Genomic DNA, 6,774 nt, shown 5'->3' on the forward strand with positions numbered 1-6,774 from the left:
TATTTTGCCGATAGTTTTCACGATGCTTTTTTAGTTTTTTCTATTTTTCTTCATTGGTCATCCATGCATACCGTTCTCTATCCATTTTCCTTCTTTGTTACTTGGTATCAATGATGCGAGATTGTGATCCAAATCGCTTGCCTGCATGAGAGCTTTTTATATTGTATATACATCATTGTTAATTAAGAAAGGAAACTGAATAGATTTTGCATCATAAATATAACATTGGTGGATGTATTGATAGAGCGTCCAGTTTCTCCTAGAGGCAATTTAGGAAATAAAAAAATGACATTGAAGCAAGAACAATGGCATACACACATTTTCCGTCCAACTTCAGTTGTAGATCGGATGTCAATGCATAATGACATCGTAATAATCCGTTGAACTAATTTTAGCGAGACACACTATGAGATTCTAAAAAAATTGGCCGTTCTTTTGCTTTTCGGATGTATGTTGTCTTTTTCTTGGGTACACGGCATATGCAGAGCAGGCAATCACGTTCTTTGCTTTCTTATATTTCTGATATCATCACAAGCCTCTCTCATTTCCTTCCTTAGCCCCCCTGACGCAACATGAATCACGTCTATTTCTATTTCTATTTGCTTCCTTATTTCTGAAATCAGCCTATCTTTGCTTCCTTATTTCTGAAATCACAAGCCCCTCTCTTTCCTTCCTTACTTAGCCCTCTTTTCTAGGGTCCTTACTTAGCCCTCTGATAGAACGTGAATCACGTCTGTTTCTCCTTGCTTCCTTATTTCTGAAATCAGCCTATCTTTCCTTCTTTAGCCCCTCTCTCTGTCCTTCCTTAGCCTCTCTTTCTTTCTCTCTTTTCTTATTCCCAAAACGACTTCTTAACTCCCAGGAAAATCATTGACGTATATAAATTGGGTGGATCATACTTAAGGGGGCGATGTGGTATTATTTGATAGGTGAGTTGGCCTTCCTTTAACACATAGCATAAGCTGGGTCGGTTGGTCATGGCGTTAACTCCTCAACAGGAGGTTGCCTGTTCGATTCTATACTGATGCACTTTTTGCCTCGGTCTGACCCGTCGGGATAGATGGCCCGATTCCGAGACATCGAGGAAGAATTTTTTAGGCCCAAGAGAAACGGATGTATGAAGTTTTTTGAGATGGACCGATGAAAATTACGGACGGATCTTTATCACATGAATAGTACCACCTCAGATGTAGAAAATAATATAGGTGAAAAAACTAAAAGCGTAAATTTACGGGAAGAAGCGTACTGTGACGGTGAACCCACGGAGTCAATCCGTGCTTTATTATTAGGGATAGACTAGTACAAATGTCCGTGCGTTGCACCGGGCAAAAAGAAGGCGATACAACGTAATATCTTTAAGCACCATTTATTATATCCAATAACAAAAGAGTATGTGTGTTGCACCGCGGGACGTTTGTGCTTCACTGCAGAGAAAACACCACATTTTTTTCTTTCAAAAAACCTGCTCTAGGTAGTTGCAAAGAATTTTGTACATAGTTGCAAAGAATTCAGTACATAGCAAGATAGGTACACACCTGCTGGAAAGTATCTAAAACTGAAAGAAGAAAAGCAGCGAGGATGTACGCAACATGTTCCCTAAGCAGGGTCTCCACCTTACCACCAGCAAAGAAGAATCCCTGGTCCTCACAGTCTTTCATGTGTCGTCCGACTCTTTCTTCCCCAAGGTCACACCTGCATCCATTTTCTATCAATTTACAGAAAATGGAACATCCTTTTTATCTAGTACCAATTTACAGAGAACGGAAGTATGCTACTTTCGAACACTGCGTGCAAGAACTCTTCCACAACATAGCCATGATCAGTACACCAATCTAATACTGAAACTTATTCATACATGTGCCAATCTGTGCAACTCAAACAACAATCATGTACATGTATTAGTTCTGATTTCACTTGCTAGGATCAGGGGTAACTAACCAGCAAGAGTTATTACAGTAGCTTGAAATGAAGCATTGCTAGCCCCTACAATCAAATTTGCCGGCATCCATAGAGCATATATAGTCGATAAATACTCTGATTTTCTCCAGGGATTAATTTTTTTATCTAATAAATTGTTGATTCATCATGGTCCAGCATAAAAAAGAAGTGGAAGTTATAATCTGTTATCTAATAAAGTGGTTCAGGGTGTCAAACACAATATGAATTTTGAAACAGTTTCATTGCGCAGGAGCAGATGGTCTGCAGTTATGTTTGTGAAATTTACTGGCCAGAAAAAAATGTGAAATACCAAATTTTAAATAGCTCGGCATCAGGAGAGGCAGCACCTCATCATATATTGGGTCTTTAACAAAATCAAAGACATAGTAAGAGTATTCCTGAGCTCCTACAGTCATACATACTTGAGCTAGCTGATAGTAACATAAATAAATTTAAGAATTCAGTAGCCATGCATGATCAATAGAATGCAGTAGCCAGTAATTTCATGTAACGGTAGTTAGTCATGGTCTCATTGAGTTTCTGCGTTAAATTTCCATCGTTCGTGTCAAATGCCTAAGCATGAGACCTGTCTGTCTGTATCTAGCTACAAAACAGCTGGACAAACACGCAACATCGGTCAGAGTAAATTGAAATTTTAGCAGTGTAAATATAGCTGCCATATTGATCCTTGATTTTTTATTTTTTACTTGCATATTGATCCTTGCTTTGAAACTTTAGACATAGATCAGTTGAGGAGCTACAACTATTTGTCAGGCTCTTCCGACAAAAGAACTGTCAGTCATGCTGATGCTTTGTGCGTACTACATGCATGCTCGCTGTATATCTACGCCGCCCAGGAGCTCATGCGACCGCACCTGGCTATGAGAGCATATGCGTGCATGATCGCCACGCGGATGTGCAACATGCATCTTGTAGCATGGCAGCTTCCATCACCGAGCTTTACCCCCGGGGTGAACACAATGCACGCTGGCCTGCACCTTGGTACTCCATGGCTTCACGCACGCAGCATGCCGGTTCGATTGCGGCGCCCTTATTCATGCACTATCGTGGCTGGCCAGGTTCAACGATGGCGGCCTGCTTCCGTGGGTCGGCGTGGCATGCTCTGACGGGGTTTGATGGCGGCAACCTCTTCTGTGCTCTCGTCTCCGTCAAGCGTCGGCACCCTCGTACATGTCAGCTGCACCGTCAAGCGGTATGGATGTACTCGCGAATGATGAGCGACTTGGCCAGGGTGCAGCCGTCGACGATGAGCACGGAGACCTTGCATCCATGGATGGGGTTTAGTAGTAGTCGGGCCCGACTGGTACGTGCATGAGATCGATCCAGCCTACTTCATCGGGCCCGACCTCGCCTGTGAAGCGCCCGTCTCCTTGCCACAGCAGGGAGGATGGTGCTGGATCGGGTCTGGTATGCTTTGTCGCGCTTGACCTAATCTCGGCAGCGCCATCTCCTTGCCGTCTCAGGGAGCAGGGGGCTGGATAACGACGAACGAAACGGACGTCAAGATCGAAGAGAGGAAGGCTACTGCCGATGGATTCGTTGGGATGCCGGTGAGGGAGACGACGACCAGCCGGCGGCAACGAGCGGCGGACGTGCTTAAGACGCCGCTATGTGTTTGTGGGAGGAGCCGAGGAGGGGCTCCCAGACGCTCACAGGAGAGGCGACGGCGGTAGATGTAGTTCCTGATGGGATCGGCCTTGGCGTACGCCTCCTTGTGACCTCGTCCTCCTCCGCAGGATTCACCCGTCCCCTTGTCTCTATCTAAATATCAGAGGTGTTAGTTAAGGCAGACTCCAAGTCAAATCAGGGTCCACATAATCAGGGTCACCTCATGAGGAAACATTGGTTCAGCAAGAAGGAAAGAGCACAAAGAGCTATGAAAATTCACATCAAAGTAATTTGATCTCACAAGAGAAGTTGAACAAGCTAGTTAAGCATAGTGGCAAGCTCATGAATGTATCGCCCCATCTGCCTGCATGAGATGGGCTGCAGAAAATGAATTGATTGTATCATGAGATTGGAGCTACATCAACATACTGAAGATGTAAAGATAACTAGAAATATATATCAACCTATCATGAGTGTGAGAGAAGTGAAAAATAAGGAATTGATGGTAAAAATCGCCACCGTTATAATTGTCATTTATGATCTTACTGCAAAAAGTACGAGGGTGAGCAATCAAAAAGAAAAATCATGCATACTAATAGGAAAATTGCAGAGTCATCATTAAACCTATATTTCTACGGATGTGAATAAAAATGGGAAGAACAATACCAATATTTTTTTGCTGAAATTAATGAACGGATTGTCCCAATTTAACTTGAAGGATGAAACTTTCCAAGTTTGGATGCCCCAAAATTGTACAGAAACTAAATCAATAAAAATGGTCGTGCTAAAAGACATCATCTTTGAGAACTCCTTTATTCAAGGCAGCCTACTGGTTGTGCTTCAATTGGACCAGGTGATGGGCAGCAACAACGTTTGCAACCCATAATTGCTCACCTCCATGCAAGAACCAAGAACCAACACTTCTGTACATACTCATTACTCGGTACATATCCTATAACAAGTTAATGTTATGTCATTATAAAACTTGGTAGAGTCTAGTAATACTTGGATAGAAAAATAAATGCTCTGCAAGCATACAGCTGAATCAGAATACCTTATCAAACATGACTCTCTTTCTATTTCGCAGGTAAGTTGTGACAGCAATACAGTAGCCAAAAGTCAAACCCAATTAAGGTAATAATAAGTATGCTCCCCTCAGAAATACAACCTAAGCTCCTAAAGGAAAAGAAGAAACAATGGTCAGTCTCATGCAAGAAATTTTGAAGAAAAAGATGAGACGTACTTTCTCGACCTTTGGAAACAAAGATGCAGAAAAAGGAGGGACATACAAAGCTTATACATGTGGAAGTGCCATCAGACAGCTAGCTGGATCCCCTCCTCGTCAGGTCCAGTGTAGTGCAACGATGTCATTTAGGGGAGTATATCCAATGTTTAATCAACAGCTGACGCTGAGCTTAAATTGGTTGAGCAAGAGTGTTTGCACTGCAGCCTTGTTTTCAATCTCTGCTCATACTACCATTCCCCTTCCAAAACTAACCATCCTATCAACAGTTCTATGTTGCAATCCTTTTTATCCGAGCCACCTGCAGTTGAATCTTGGGCAGAGTCATGTGTGTGGCCGCCCTAATTGAGCATCAAAGCTGAGTCCAACATTTGTCGGGTGCCACAGCTGCCTCCTTCTCAGCACCATAGCGGATGTGCCTCAGGTTCCATCCCTTGTTGCGTAGTCAATGGCAGGGGACAGAAACAACATCTAAAACAGGGAATTGCATCCAATGAATATCAAGGGGATATATACCTCTGGTGTAGCCACCGGCAGCGACATTGGACGGTTGGACGGACGTTCTTATTCCTCCGGCGAACTCGGCGTTTCTTCCTCCAGCGAACTCGGCGGCGACATTGGATGTTTCGAGGAAAATTGCAATTTCGACGGGATTTGATGGAGCTTCTGGTCCAAGGACGCAACCTGATGGAGATTCCGGCCGAGGACCCTTCCTTCTTATACCAGGCGACTCAAATCCGGGTAGGGAAATCCATTGATTGCAGTTGGAAAAGGACACGGTCTCCAATCATGACACGGGAGCAGCAACTCGGACATTGGGAGGTGGCTGTGGCGGCGGATGGAGGACGCGAGCCTCGTCGTGGCCGCTCGCAGGGCCATGCCCTTCCTTCCCTTAGCAGCGCGAGATGGGGGGGGGACCACGGGAGCCGGAGAGTCCAGATCGGCAGCGGCCAACGCTGGTCAGGAGGAGTTCGTGCGTGTTGAGAGAGAGAAGAAGGAGATGTCCGCGTGTGCGTGCGCTTTCAGGAGTTTTTCTTTTCAATACTCGACGACCCATAAGAGAAGGCCCATAATAAAAGGATCAATGTAAGAGAAGGCCCCCGTAATAAAAAGGATCAATAGCATGTGCGAGCCTAACGTGCGATGTACTGAATTTTATTAGTATCACTTCGCATATATGTTTTAAATTCAAAGCGAAAGCGTAAATTCATAAAAAGAAAGCGTATTGTGACGGTGAACCCACGGAGTCAATCCGTGCTTTATTATTAGGGATAGATTATATTATTATTATTATTATTATTATTATTATTATTATTATTATTAGGGAGGGATTATTATTATTATTAGGGAGAGATTTTGTCCATACAAATTATAAAGGCGTATTATGACATGAGAAGAAAACGTATTGTGACGGTGAACCCACGGAGTCAATCCGTGCTTTATTATTATTATTAGGGAGCAAAAATACCCGTGCGTTGCAACGGGAGAACATAACTTTCTTAACATAAACTAATATAATAATTGTTATTTAATTTTTAATTAACGTTAATTATTCCCAACATAAAAAAGATTTGTGTTTTCAACCATACCATCTTTGCAAAAACAATTAATGCGTTCATGGATTTCCTAATTCTGGAAGGAAAGGGGTTGAAGGAGTAGTGGAGTAATGTCAACTATTGATGTTCTGTTCATGGTGTGAGAGAGCTTTGGAAACTGTAGTAACTTGAGGCTCACTAATCTAAACTCTTACGAACCATTCTAACAAAGTGACACGAAATATTACATAGGAGCGACATTTCAATGACTACGTCGAGGTGATGATAGAATTTGCAACCTCTAGTTCACGTCCGTGGATGGCATGGATCGCGGTGCACGGGAATAAGAATAACGGTCGGACGACGACATTTGGATGAGTATATTGATGTGTGTAATTAAAAATTCATAAATTGAATGCGACGTAGGCT

General features: G+C 43.0%; 1 long non-coding RNA gene across 2 annotated transcripts; it reads right to left on the reverse strand.

The window, feature by feature from the left end:
- Positions 1–2,240: 2,240 nt before the first annotated feature.
- On the reverse strand, positions 2,241–5,839 carry LOC125550236. Of its 2 annotated transcripts, XR_007301550.1 has the most exons (4): positions 4,857–5,839; positions 4,622–4,743; positions 4,234–4,519; positions 2,241–4,112 (listed from the first exon to the last, which is right to left on the reverse strand). It is a non-coding gene; the product is annotated as an uncharacterized LOC125550236 (long non-coding RNA). The 2 variants fall into 2 exon arrangements; XR_007301548.1 differs by having other exon boundaries at positions 2,241–4,519.
- Positions 5,840–6,774: the final 935 nt, after the last annotated feature.

The sequence above is a fragment of the Triticum urartu genome, chromosome 1 (genome assembly GCF_003073215.2).
Source record: "Triticum urartu cultivar G1812 chromosome 1, Tu2.1, whole genome shotgun sequence".
Taxonomy (NCBI): domain Eukaryota; kingdom Viridiplantae; phylum Streptophyta; class Magnoliopsida; order Poales; family Poaceae; genus Triticum; species Triticum urartu.